The 14354-nt window shown below is 47.2% G+C and overlaps 1 protein-coding gene, 1 long non-coding RNA gene and 8 other non-coding genes across 11 annotated transcripts in view; 8 read left to right on the forward strand and 2 right to left on the reverse strand.

The window, feature by feature from the left end:
• Nucleotides 1–14354, reverse strand: part of LOC141756678 (uncharacterized) — a 254987-nt gene that overhangs the window by 98441 nt on the left and 142192 nt on the right. The window lies entirely within an intron of this gene.
• The window catches only part of LOC141756667 (delta(14)-sterol reductase TM7SF2-like), a 184247-nt gene that overhangs the window by 62962 nt on the left and 106931 nt on the right, over nt 1–14354 (reverse strand). The window lies entirely within an intron of this gene.
• trnav-aac (transfer RNA valine (anticodon AAC)) lies at nt 538–610 on the forward strand. The gene has a single exon. It is a non-coding gene; the product is annotated as a tRNA-Val (tRNA).
• trnav-aac (transfer RNA valine (anticodon AAC)) lies at nt 2267–2339 on the forward strand. Its single transcript has one exon. It is a non-coding gene; the product is annotated as a tRNA-Val (tRNA).
• Nucleotides 3996–4068, forward strand: trnav-aac (transfer RNA valine (anticodon AAC)). Its single transcript has one exon. It is a non-coding gene; the product is annotated as a tRNA-Val (tRNA).
• On the forward strand, nt 5725–5797 carry trnav-aac (transfer RNA valine (anticodon AAC)). The gene has a single exon. It is a non-coding gene; the product is annotated as a tRNA-Val (tRNA).
• Nucleotides 7454–7526, forward strand: trnav-aac (transfer RNA valine (anticodon AAC)). Its single transcript has one exon. It is a non-coding gene; the product is annotated as a tRNA-Val (tRNA).
• Nucleotides 9183–9255, forward strand: trnav-aac (transfer RNA valine (anticodon AAC)). The gene has a single exon. It is a non-coding gene; the product is annotated as a tRNA-Val (tRNA).
• On the forward strand, nt 10912–10984 carry trnav-aac (transfer RNA valine (anticodon AAC)). Its single transcript has one exon. It is a non-coding gene; the product is annotated as a tRNA-Val (tRNA).
• On the forward strand, nt 12641–12713 carry trnav-aac (transfer RNA valine (anticodon AAC)). Its single transcript has one exon. It is a non-coding gene; the product is annotated as a tRNA-Val (tRNA).

A 14354-nucleotide genomic window follows, 5' to 3' on the forward strand; every position in this document is an offset into this window, starting at 1 on the left:
GCTGTTCCAGTGTATACGGGAAATATACAGAGATATACAGGGAATGATTGAAGTTGAAGGACAGCGACACATTTTGGTTGTGTTGGCTCTGGTAAATCGCAGATGTGAAATGTGGATGAAACCACGTAAATAGACCACTCAATGTCATGTCACGCTGAATTCGGAGGTGATGCCTTTCAGCATTGACTTGGGGGTTTCTGTACCTCAGTGGCTCAAATCTTTTTCTTTTTTGTGAATGTTGTTTTCATGCTGATAATGGGAGGACTGAAACCAGGCTACAATAAACCCTTTTCAACAAATGACTAGATTCATGATGAAGGACTGTTTCTAATAAAATAGACATTTATGGTTAGCGTGCCTACTGCATTTACTGTCACTCAAATCCATGACACAGCAGCTGTGACTGAATCCGGTTTAGAATTTATCATCTGATATCTCCAAGTCAAAAGCTAACATGACGTCTGGCATTTGAAATGTTTGCGGTGAAGTATGCAGGTGCATTAACGCGCCCAGATGCGTAAAAGGGCCTTTTCATCGGTTTCCGTAGTGTAGCGGTTATCACGTTCGCCTAACACGCGAAAGGTCCCCAGTTCGAAACTGGGCAGAAACACATTCCTTTGTTCATCCTTACTCTTTCACTGTCCAAGTCTGCCGAGTTGTATTCCCAGTACACCGGGTAATAAGTAACACTACTTGAAATCGTGTTTGGCTTCCTTCCTTCAGGGAATATATAGATACACGGGGAATCATTGAAGTTGAAGGACAGTGAGACATTCTGGTTGCGTTTGCTCTGGTCGACCGCGGATGTGAAATTTGGATACAACCGCGTAAATAGACTATTCAATGTCATGCCACGCTGAATTCAGAGTTTACACCTTTCAGCATTGACGTGGGGGTTTCTGTTCAACCATACAAGGATAAAGAGGTGGTCCACTGTTCCATGACCAGGACGGAATCCGCTCTGCTCCTTCTTGATCTGAGGCTAGCGCCACCTTTCCAGCACCCTTCCCAGAGAGGCTGAGCAGTGCGATACCTTCATGATTGGAGCACACCCTCCGGTCTCCCTTTTTACAAATGTGAATCACGGCCCCGTTCTGCCATCCCACAGGCACTGTCCCGGACCTCCATGCGAAACTGAAGAGGCGTGTCGGTCAAGACAGCCAAACAATGTGCAAAGCCTTAAGCATCTCAGAGCGAATCTCATCCACACCTGGCACCTTACCGCTGAAGAGCTTCTTAACTACCTCACACACCTCTGCCAGGGATATGGGTGACGCTTCCCCCAAGTCCTCAAACTCTGCCTCCTCCACGGAGGATGTGTTGGTCGGGCTCAGGAGCTCTTCAAAATGCTCTTTCCGCCGCTCGATAATATCCTCAGTCAGGGTCAGCAGTTCTGCTCCCCTGCTGAACACAGTCTGAGCCAAAACCTGCTCTCCCTTCTTGAGTCGTCTAACGGTTTGCCAGAACTTCCATGATGCCAAAAGAAAGTCCTTCTCCGCAGCCTCCCGGAAACCAACATATGGTAGGAATATCACATTGCGTGCTGAGTGGCTGCTAATTGGGAATTCTCCATTCTGCTGTGAAGTAACAACTGCTGCTGCTTTACAACTTTTGTCTTTCTTGTTGAATAATCAGCAGCTGGTCTTCCGCGTGACAGGCGGAGATACTGTCCACTATACTAACGAGGACTGCTTCATCCCTGTTTTTGGCACGTCAACGGGCAGGGGGCGCTGTTCCAGTGTATACGGGAAATATACAGAGATATACAGGGAATGATTGAAGTTGAAGGACAGCGACACATTTTGGTTGTGTTGGCTCTGGTAAATCGCAGATGTGAAATGTGGATGAAACCACGTAAATAGACCACTCAATGTCATGTCACGCTGAATTCGGAGGTGATGCCTTTCAGCATTGACTTGGGGGTTTCTGTACCTCAGTGGCTCAAATCTTTTTCTTTTTTGTGAATGTTGTTTTCATGCTGATAATGGGAGGACTGAAACCAGGCTACAATAAACCCTTTTCAACAAATGACTAGATTCATGATGAAGGACTGTTTCTAATAAAATAGACATTTATGGTTAGCGTGCCTACTGCATTTACTGTCACTCAAATCCATGACACAGCAGCTGTGACTGAATCCGGTTTAGAATTTATCATCTGATATCTCCAAGTCAAAAGCTAACATGACGTCTGGCATTTGAAATGTTTGCGGTGAAGTATGCAGGTGCATTAACGCGCCCAGATGCGTAAAAGGGCCTTTTCATCGGTTTCCGTAGTGTAGCGGTTATCACGTTCGCCTAACACGCGAAAGGTCCCCAGTTCGAAACTGGGCAGAAACACATTCCTTTGTTCATCCTTACTCTTTCACTGTCCAAGTCTGCCGAGTTGTATTCCCAGTACACCGGGTAATAAGTAACACTACTTGAAATCGTGTTTGGCTTCCTTCCTTCAGGGAATATATAGATACACGGGGAATCATTGAAGTTGAAGGACAGTGAGACATTCTGGTTGCGTTTGCTCTGGTCGACCGCGGATGTGAAATTTGGATACAACCGCGTAAATAGACTATTCAATGTCATGCCACGCTGAATTCAGAGTTTACACCTTTCAGCATTGACGTGGGGGTTTCTGTTCAACCATACAAGGATAAAGAGGTGGTCCACTGTTCCATGACCAGGACGGAATCCGCTCTGCTCCTTCTTGATCTGAGGCTAGCGCCACCTTTCCAGCACCCTTCCCAGAGAGGCTGAGCAGTGCGATACCTTCATGATTGGAGCACACCCTCCGGTCTCCCTTTTTACAAATGTGAATCACGGCCCCGTTCTGCCATCCCACAGGCACTGTCCCGGACCTCCATGCGAAACTGAAGAGGCGTGTCGGTCAAGACAGCCAAACAATGTGCAAAGCCTTAAGCATCTCAGAGCGAATCTCATCCACACCTGGCACCTTACCGCTGAAGAGCTTCTTAACTACCTCACACACCTCTGCCAGGGATATGGGTGACGCTTCCCCCAAGTCCTCAAACTCTGCCTCCTCCACGGAGGATGTGTTGGTCAGGCTCAGGAGCTCTTCAAAATGCTCTTTCCGCCGCTCGATAATATCCTCAGTCAGGGTCAGCAGTTCTGCTCCCCTGCTGAACACAGTCTGAGCCAAAACCTGCTCTCCCTTCTTGAGTCGTCTAACGGTTTGCCAGAACTTCCATGATGCCAAAAGAAAGTCCTTCTCCGCAGCCTCCCGGAAACCAACATATGGTAGGAATATCACATTGCGTGCTGAGTGGCTGCTAATTGGGAATTCTCCATTCTGCTGTGAAGTAACAACTGCTGCTGCTTTACAACTTTTGTCTTTCTTGTTGAATAATCAGCAGCTGGTCTTCCGCGTGACAGGCGGAGATACTGTCCACTATACTAACGAGGACTGCTTCATCCCTGTTTTTGGCACGTCAACGGGCAGGGGGCGCTGTTCCAGTGTATACGGGAAATATACAGAGATATACAGGGAATGATTGAAGTTGAAGGACAGCGACACATTTTGGTTGTGTTGGCTCTGGTAAATCGCAGATGTGAAATGTGGATGAAACCACGTAAATAGACCACTCAATGTCATGTCACGCTGAATTCGGAGGTGATGCCTTTCAGCATTGACTTGGGGGTTTCTGTACCTCAGTGGCTCAAATCTTTTTCTTTTTTGTGAATGTTGTTTTCATGCTGATAATGGGAGGACTGAAACCAGGCTACAATAAACCCTTTTCAACAAATGACTAGATTCATGATGAAGGACTGTTTCTAATAAAATAGACATTTATGGTTAGCGTGCCTACTGCATTTACTGTCACTCAAATCCATGACACAGCAGCTGTGACTGAATCCGGTTTAGAATTTATCATCTGATATCTCCAAGTCAAAAGCTAACATGACGTCTGGCATTTGAAATGTTTGCGGTGAAGTATGCAGGTGCATTAACGCGCCCAGATGCGTAAAAGGGCCTTTTCATCGGTTTCCGTAGTGTAGCGGTTATCACGTTCGCCTAACACGCGAAAGGTCCCCAGTTCGAAACTGGGCAGAAACACATTCCTTTGTTCATCCTTACTCTTTCACTGTCCAAGTCTGCCGAGTTGTATTCCCAGTACACCGGGTAATAAGTAACACTACTTGAAATCGTGTTTGGCTTCCTTCCTTCAGGGAATATATAGATACACGGGGAATCATTGAAGTTGAAGGACAGTGAGACATTCTGGTTGCGTTTGCTCTGGTCGACCGCGGATGTGAAATTTGGATACAACCGCGTAAATAGACTATTCAATGTCATGCCACGCTGAATTCAGAGTTTACACCTTTCAGCATTGACGTGGGGGTTTCTGTTCAACCATACAAGGATAAAGAGGTGGTCCACTGTTCCATGACCAGGACGGAATCCGCTCTGCTCCTTCTTGATCTGAGGCTAGCGCCACCTTTCCAGCACCCTTCCCAGAGAGGCTGAGCAGTGCGATACCTTCATGATTGGAGCACACCCTCCGGTCTCCCTTTTTACAAATGTGAATCACGGCCCCGTTCTGCCATCCCACAGGCACTGTCCCGGACCTCCATGCGAAACTGAAGAGGCGTGTCGGTCAAGACAGCCAAACAATGTGCAAAGCCTTAAGCATCTCAGAGCGAATCTCATCCACACCTGGCACCTTACCGCTGAAGAGCTTCTTAACTACCTCACACACCTCTGCCAGGGATATGGGTGACGCTTCCCCCAAGTCCTCAAACTCTGCCTCCTCCACGGAGGATGTGTTGGTCGGGCTCAGGAGCTCTTCAAAATGCTCTTTCCGCCGCTCGATAATATCCTCAGTTAGGGTCAGCAGTTCTGCTCCCCTGCTGAACACAGTCTCAGCCAAAACCTGCTCTCCCTTCTTGAGTCGTCTAACGGTTTGCCAGAACTTCCATGATGCCAAAAGAAAGTCCTTCTCCGCAGCCTCCCGGAAACCAACATATGGTAGGAATATCACATTGCGTGCTGAGTGGCTGCTAATTGGGAATTCTCCATTCTGCTGTGAAGTAACAACTGCTGCTGCTTTACAACTTTTGTCTTTCTTGTTGAATAATCAGCAGCTGGTCTTCCGCGTGACAGGCGGAGATACTGTCCACTATACTAACGAGGACTGCTTCATCCCTGTTTTTGGCACGTCAACGGGCAGGGGGCGCTGTTCCAGTGTATACGGGAAATATACAGAGATATACAGGGAATGATTGAAGTTGAAGGACAGCGACACATTTTGGTTGTGTTGGCTCTGGTAAATCGCAGATGTGAAATGTGGATGAAACCACGTAAATAGACCACTCAATGTCATGTCACGCTGAATTCGGAGGTGATGCCTTTCAGCATTGACTTGGGGGTTTCTGTACCTCAGTGGCTCAAATCTTTTTCTTTTTTGTGAATGTTGTTTTCATGCTGATAATGGGAGGACTGAAACCAGGCTACAATAAACCCTTTTCAACAAATGACTAGATTCATGATGAAGGACTGTTTCTAATAAAATAGACATTTATGGTTAGCGTGCCTACTGCATTTACTGTCACTCAAATCCATGACACAGCAGCTGTGACTGAATCCGGTTTAGAATTTATCATCTGATATCTCCAAGTCAAAAGCTAACATGACGTCTGGCATTTGAAATGTTTGCGGTGAAGTATGCAGGTGCATTAACGCGCCCAGATGCGTAAAAGGGCCTTTTCATCGGTTTCCGTAGTGTAGCGGTTATCACGTTCGCCTAACACGCGAAAGGTCCCCAGTTCGAAACTGGGCAGAAACACATTCCTTTGTTCATCCTTACTCTTTCACTGTCCAAGTCTGCCGAGTTGTATTCCCAGTACACCGGGTAATAAGTAACACTACTTGAAATCGTGTTTGGCTTCCTTCCTTCAGGGAATATATAGATACACGGGGAATCATTGAAGTTGAAGGACAGTGAGACATTCTGGTTGCGTTTGCTCTGGTCGACCGCGGATGTGAAATTTGGATACAACCGCGTAAATAGACTATTCAATGTCATGCCACGCTGAATTCAGAGTTTACACCTTTCAGCATTGACGTGGGGGTTTCTGTTCAACCATACAAGGATAAAGAGGTGGTCCACTGTTCCATGACCAGGACGGAATCCGCTCTGCTCCTTCTTGATCTGAGGCTAGCGCCACCTTTCCAGCACCCTTCCCAGAGAGGCTGAGCAGTGCGATACCTTCATGATTGGAGCACACCCTCCGGTCTCCCTTTTTACAAATGTGAATCACGGCCCCGTTCTGCCATCCCACAGGCACTGTCCCGGACCTCCATGCGAAACTGAAGAGGCGTGTCGGTCAAGACAGCCAAACAATGTGCAAAGCCTTAAGCATCTCAGAGCGAATCTCATCCACACCTGGCACCTTACCGCTGAAGAGCTTCTTAACTACCTCACACACCTCTGCCAGGGATATGGGTGACGCTTCCCCCAAGTCCTCAAACTCTGCCTCCTCCACGGAGGATGTGTTGGTCGGGCTCAGGAGCTCTTCAAAATGCTCTTTCCGCCGCTCGATAATATCCTCAGTCAGGGTCAGCAGTTCTGCTCCCCTGCTGAACACAGTCTCAGCCAAAACCTGCTCTCCCTTCTTGAGTCGTCTAACGGTTTGCCAGAACTTCCATGATGCCAAAAGAAAGTCCTTCTCCGCAGCCTCCCGGAAACCAACATATGGTAGGAATATCACATTGCGTGCTGAGTGGCTGCTAATTGGGAATTCTCCATTCTGCTGTGAAGTAACAACTGCTGCTGCTTTACAACTTTTGTCTTTCTTGTTGAATAATCAGCAGCTGGTCTTCCGCGTGACAGGCGGAGATACTGTCCACTATACTAACGAGGACTGCTTCATCCCTGTTTTTGGCACGTCAACGGGCAGGGGGCGCTGTTCCAGTGTATACGGGAAATATACAGAGATATACAGGGAATGATTGAAGTTGAAGGACAGCGACACATTTTGGTTGTGTTGGCTCTGGTAAATCGCAGATGTGAAATGTGGATGAAACCACGTAAATAGACCACTCAATGTCATGTCACGCTGAATTCGGAGGTGATGCCTTTCAGCATTGACTTGGGGGTTTCTGTACCTCAGTGGCTCAAATCTTTTTCTTTTTTGTGAATGTTGTTTTCATGCTGATAATGGGAGGACTGAAACCAGGCTACAATAAACCCTTTTCAACAAATGACTAGATTCATGATGAAGGACTGTTTCTAATAAAATAGACATTTATGGTTAGCGTGCCTACTGCATTTACTGTCACTCAAATCCATGACACAGCAGCTGTGACTGAATCCGGTTTAGAATTTATCATCTGATATCTCCAAGTCAAAAGCTAACATGACGTCTGGCATTTGAAATGTTTGCGGTGAAGTATGCAGGTGCATTAACGCGCCCAGATGCGTAAAAGGGCCTTTTCATCGGTTTCCGTAGTGTAGCGGTTATCACGTTCGCCTAACACGCGAAAGGTCCCCAGTTCGAAACTGGGCAGAAACACATTCCTTTGTTCATCCTTACTCTTTCACTGTCCAAGTCTGCCGAGTTGTATTCCCAGTACACCGGGTAATAAGTAACACTACTTGAAATCGTGTTTGGCTTCCTTCCTTCAGGGAATATATAGATACACGGGGAATCATTGAAGTTGAAGGACAGTGAGACATTCTGGTTGCGTTTGCTCTGGTCGACCGCGGATGTGAAATTTGGATACAACCGCGTAAATAGACTATTCAATGTCATGCCACGCTGAATTCAGAGTTTACACCTTTCAGCATTGACGTGGGGGTTTCTGTTCAACCATACAAGGATAAAGAGGTGGTCCACTGTTCCATGACCAGGACGGAATCCGCTCTGCTCCTTCTTGATCTGAGGCTAGCGCCACCTTTCCAGCACCCTTCCCAGAGAGGCTGAGCAGTGCGATACCTTCATGATTGGAGCACACCCTCCGGTCTCCCTTTTTACAAATGTGAATCACGGCCCCGTTCTGCCATCCCACAGGCACTGTCCCGGACCTCCATGCGAAACTGAAGAGGCGTGTCGGTCAAGACAGCCAAACAATGTGCAAAGCCTTAAGCATCTCAGAGCGAATCTCATCCACACCTGGCACCTTACCGCTGAAGAGCTTCTTAACTACCTCACACACCTCTGCCAGGGATATGGGTGACGCTTCCCCCAAGTCCTCAAACTCTGCCTCCTCCACGGAGGATGTGTTGGTCGGGCTCAGGAGCTCTTCAAAATGCTCTTTCCGCCGCTCGATAATATCCTCAGTCAGGGTCAGCAGTTCTGCTCCCCTGCTGAACACAGTCTCAGCCAAAACCTGCTCTCCCTTCTTGAGTCGTCTAACGGTTTGCCAGAACTTCCATGATGCCAAAAGAAAGTCCTTCTCCGCAGCCTCCCGGAAACCAACATATGGTAGGAATATCACATTGCGTGCTGAGTGGCTGCTAATTGGGAATTCTCCATTCTGCTGTGAAGTAACAACTGCTGCTGCTTTACAACTTTTGTCTTTCTTGTTGAATAATCAGCAGCTGGTCTTCCGCGTGACAGGCGGAGATACTGTCCACTATACTAACGAGGACTGCTTCATCCCTGTTTTTGGCACGTCAACGGGCAGGGGGCGCTGTTCCAGTGTATACGGGAAATATACAGAGATATACAGGGAATGATTGAAGTTGAAGGACAGCGACACATTTTGGTTGTGTTGGCTCTGGTAAATCGCAGATGTGAAATGTGGATGAAACCACGTAAATAGACCACTCAATGTCATGTCACGCTGAATTCGGAGGTGATGCCTTTCAGCATTGACTTGGGGGTTTCTGTACCTCAGTGGCTCAAATCTTTTTCTTTTTTGTGAATGTTGTTTTCATGCTGATAATGGGAGGACTGAAACCAGGCTACAATAAACCCTTTTCAACAAATGACTAGATTCATGATGAAGGACTGTTTCTAATAAAATAGACATTTATGGTTAGCGTGCCTACTGCATTTACTGTCACTCAAATCCATGACACAGCAGCTGTGACTGAATCCGGTTTAGAATTTATCATCTGATATCTCCAAGTCAAAAGCTAACATGACGTCTGGCATTTGAAATGTTTGCGGTGAAGTATGCAGGTGCATTAACGCGCCCAGATGCGTAAAAGGGCCTTTTCATCGGTTTCCGTAGTGTAGCGGTTATCACGTTCGCCTAACACGCGAAAGGTCCCCAGTTCGAAACTGGGCAGAAACACATTCCTTTGTTCATCCTTACTCTTTCACTGTCCAAGTCTGCCGAGTTGTATTCCCAGTACACCGGGTAATAAGTAACACTACTTGAAATCGTGTTTGGCTTCCTTCCTTCAGGGAATATATAGATACACGGGGAATCATTGAAGTTGAAGGACAGTGAGACATTCTGGTTGCGTTTGCTCTGGTCGACCGCGGATGTGAAATTTGGATACAACCGCGTAAATAGACTATTCAATGTCATGCCACGCTGAATTCAGAGTTTACACCTTTCAGCATTGACGTGGGGGTTTCTGTTCAACCATACAAGGATAAAGAGGTGGTCCACTGTTCCATGACCAGGACGGAATCCGCTCTGCTCCTTCTTGATCTGAGGCTAGCGCCACCTTTCCAGCACCCTTCCCAGAGAGGCTGAGCAGTGCGATACCTTCATGATTGGAGCACACCCTCCGGTCTCCCTTTTTACAAATGTGAATCACGGCCCCGTTCTGCCATCCCACAGGCACTGTCCCGGACCTCCATGCGAAACTGAAGAGGCGTGTCGGTCAAGACAGCCAAACAATGTGCAAAGCCTTAAGCATCTCAGAGCGAATCTCATCCACACCTGGCACCTTACCGCTGAAGAGCTTCTTAACTACCTCACACACCTCTGCCAGGGATATGGGTGACGCTTCCCCCAAGTCCTCAAACTCTGCCTCCTCCACGGAGGATGTGTTGGTCGGGCTCAGGAGCTCTTCAAAATGCTCTTTCCGCCGCTCGATAATATCCTCAGTCAGGGTCAGCAGTTCTGCTCCCCTGCTGAACACAGTCTCAGCCAAAACCTGCTCTCCCTTCTTGAGTCGTCTAACGGTTTGCCAGAACTTCCATGATGCCAAAAGAAAGTCCTTCTCCGCAGCCTCCCGGAAACCAACATATGGTAGGAATATCACATTGCGTGCTGAGTGGCTGCTAATTGGGAATTCTCCATTCTGCTGTGAAGTAACAACTGCTGCTGCTTTACAACTTTTGTCTTTCTTGTTGAATAATCAGCAGCTGGTCTTCCGCGTGACAGGCGGAGATACTGTCCACTATACTAACGAGGACTGCTTCATCCCTGTTTTTGGCACGTCAACGGGCAGGGGGCGCTGTTCCAGTGTATACGGGAAATATACAGAGATATACAGGGAATGATTGAAGTTGAAGGACAGCGACACATTTTGGTTGTGTTGGCTCTGGTAAATCGCAGATGTGAAATGTGGATGAAACCACGTAAATAGACCACTCAATGTCATGTCACGCTGAATTCGGAGGTGATGCCTTTCAGCATTGACTTGGGGGTTTCTGTACCTCAGTGGCTCAAATCTTTTTCTTTTTTGTGAATGTTGTTTTCATGCTGATAATGGGAGGACTGAAACCAGGCTACAATAAACCCTTTTCAACAAATGACTAGATTCATGATGAAGGACTGTTTCTAATAAAATAGACATTTATGGTTAGCGTGCCTACTGCATTTACTGTCACTCAAATCCATGACACAGCAGCTGTGACTGAATCCGGTTTAGAATTTATCATCTGATATCTCCAAGTCAAAAGCTAACATGACGTCTGGCATTTGAAATGTTTGCGGTGAAGTATGCAGGTGCATTAACGCGCCCAGATGCGTAAAAGGGCCTTTTCATCGGTTTCCGTAGTGTAGCGGTTATCACGTTCGCCTAACACGCGAAAGGTCCCCAGTTCGAAACTGGGCAGAAACACATTCCTTTGTTCATCCTTACTCTTTCACTGTCCAAGTCTGCCGAGTTGTATTCCCAGTACACCGGGTAATAAGTAACACTACTTGAAATCGTGTTTGGCTTCCTTCCTTCAGGGAATATATAGATACACGGGGAATCATTGAAGTTGAAGGACAGTGAGACATTCTGGTTGCGTTTGCTCTGGTCGACCGCGGATGTGAAATTTGGATACAACCGCGTAAATAGACTATTCAATGTCATGCCACGCTGAATTCAGAGTTTACACCTTTCAGCATTGACGTGGGGGTTTCTGTTCAACCATACAAGGATAAAGAGGTGGTCCACTGTTCCATGACCAGGACGGAATCCGCTCTGCTCCTTCTTGATCTGAGGCTAGCGCCACCTTTCCAGCACCCTTCCCAGAGAGGCTGAGCAGTGCGATACCTTCATGATTGGAGCACACCCTCCGGTCTCCCTTTTTACAAATGTGAATCACGGCCCCGTTCTGCCATCCCACAGGCACTGTCCCGGACCTCCATGCGAAACTGAAGAGGCGTGTCGGTCAAGACAGCCAAACAATGTGCAAAGCCTTAAGCATCTCAGAGCGAATCTCATCCACACCTGGCACCTTACCGCTGAAGAGCTTCTTAACTACCTCACACACCTCTGCCAGGGATATGGGTGACGCTTCCCCCAAGTCCTCAAACTCTGCCTCCTCCACGGAGGATGTGTTGGTCGGGCTCAGGAGCTCTTCAAAATGCTCTTTCCGCCGCTCGATAATATCCTCAGTCAGGGTCAGCAGTTCTGCTCCCCTGCTGAACACAGTCTCAGCCAAAACCTGCTCTCCCTTCTTGAGTCGTCTAACGGTTTGCCAGAACTTCCATGATGCCAAAAGAAAGTCCTTCTCCGCAGCCTCCCGGAAACCAACATATGGTAGGAATATCACATTGCGTGCTGAGTGGCTGCTAATTGGGAATTCTCCATTCTGCTGTGAAGTAACAACTGCTGCTGCTTTACAACTTTTGTCTTTCTTGTTGAATAATCAGCAGCTGGTCTTCCGCGTGACAGGCGGAGATACTGTCCACTATACTAACGAGGACTGCTTCATCCCTGTTTTTGGCACGTCAACGGGCAGGGGGCGCTGTTCCAGTGTATACGGGAAATATACAGAGATATACAGGGAATGATTGAAGTTGAAGGACAGCGACACATTTTGGTTGTGTTGGCTCTGGTAAATCGCAGATGTGAAATGTGGATGAAACCACGTAAATAGACCACTCAATGTCATGTCACGCTGAATTCGGAGGTGATGCCTTTCAGCATTGACTTGGGGGTTTCTGTACCTCAGTGGCTCAAATCTTTTTCTTTTTTGTGAATGTTGTTTTCATGCTGATAATGGGAGGACTGAAACCAGGCTACAATAAACCCTTTTCAACAAATGACTAGATTCATGATGAAGGACTGTTTCTAATAAAATAGACATTTATGGTTAGCGTGCCTACTGCATTTACTGTCACTCAAATCCATGACACAGCAGCTGTGACTGAATCCGGTTTAGAATTTATCATCTGATATCTCCAAGTCAAAAGCTAACATGACGTCTGGCATTTGAAATGTTTGCGGTGAAGTATGCAGGTGCATTAACGCGCCCAGATGCGTAAAAGGGCCTTTTCATCGGTTTCCGTAGTGTAGCGGTTATCACGTTCGCCTAACACGCGAAAGGTCCCCAGTTCGAAACTGGGCAGAAACACATTCCTTTGTTCATCCTTACTCTTTCACTGTCCAAGTCTGCCGAGTTGTATTCCCAGTACACCGGGTAATAAGTAACACTACTTGAAATCGTGTTTGGCTTCCTTCCTTCAGGGAATATATAGATACACGGGGAATCATTGAAGTTGAAGGACAGTGAGACATTCTGGTTGCGTTTGCTCTGGTCGACCGCGGATGTGAAATTTGGATACAACCGCGTAAATAGACTATTCAATGTCATGCCACGCTGAATTCAGAGTTTACACCTTTCAGCATTGACGTGGGGGTTTCTGTTCAACCATACAAGGATAAAGAGGTGGTCCACTGTTCCATGACCAGGACGGAATCCGCTCTGCTCCTTCTTGATCTGAGGCTAGCGCCACCTTTCCAGCACCCTTCCCAGAGAGGCTGAGCAGTGCGATACCTTCATGATTGGAGCACACCCTCCGGTCTCCCTTTTTACAAATGTGAATCACGGCCCCGTTCTGCCATCCCACAGGCACTGTCCCGGACCTCCATGCGAAACTGAAGAGGCGTGTCGGTCAAGACAGCCAAACAATGTGCAAAGCCTTAAGCATCTCAGAGCGAATCTCATCCACACCTGGCACCTTACCGCTGAAGAGCTTCTTAACTACCTCACACACCTCTGCCAGGGATATGGGTGACGCTTCCCCCAAGTCCTCAAACTCTGCCTCCTCCACGGAGGATGTGTTGGTCGGGCTCAGGAGCTCTTCAAAATGCTCTTTCCGCCGCTCGATAATATCCTCAGTCAGGGTCAGCAGTTCTGCTCCCCTGCTGAACACAGTCTCAGCCAAAACCTGCTCTCCCTTCTTGAGTCGTCTAACGGTTTGCCAGAACTTCCATGATGCCAAAAGAAAGTCCTTCTCCGCAGCCTCCCGGAAACCAACATATGGTAGGAATATCACATTGCGTGCTGAGTGGCTGCTAATTGGGAATTCTCCATTCTGCTGTGAAGTAACAACTGCTGCTGCTTTACAACTTTTGTCTTTCTTGTTGAATAATCAGCAGCTGGTCTTCCGCGTGACAGGCGGAGATACTGTCCACTATACTAACGAGGACTGCTTCATCCCTGTTTTTGGCACGTCAACGGGCAGGGGGCGCTGTTCCAGTGTATACGGGAAATATACAGAGATATACAGGGAATGATTGAAGTTGAAGGACAGCGACACATTTTGGTTGTGTTGGCTCTGGTAAATCGCAGATGTGAAATGTGGATGAAACCACGTAAATAGACCACTCAATGTCATGTCACGCTGAATTCGGAGGTGATGCCTTTCAGCATTGACTTGGGGGTTTCTGTACCTCAGTGGCTCAAATCTTTTTCTTTTTTGTGAATGTTGTTTTCATGCTGATAATGGGAGGACTGAAACCAGGCTACAATAAACCCTTTTCAACAAATGACTAGATTCATGATGAAGGACTGTTTCTAATAAAATAGACATTTATGGTTAGCGTGCCTACTGCATTTACTGTCACTCAAATCCATGACACAGCAGCTGTGACTGAATCCGGTTTAGAATTTATCATCTGATATCTCCAAGTCAAAAGCTAACATGACGTCTGGCATTTGAAATGTTTGCGGTGAAGTATGCAGGTGCATTAACGCGCCCAGATGCGTAAA

Source organism: Sebastes fasciatus, chromosome 18 (genome assembly GCF_043250625.1).
Source record: "Sebastes fasciatus isolate fSebFas1 chromosome 18, fSebFas1.pri, whole genome shotgun sequence".
Classification (NCBI taxonomy): Eukaryota; Metazoa; Chordata; class Actinopteri; order Perciformes; family Sebastidae; genus Sebastes; species Sebastes fasciatus.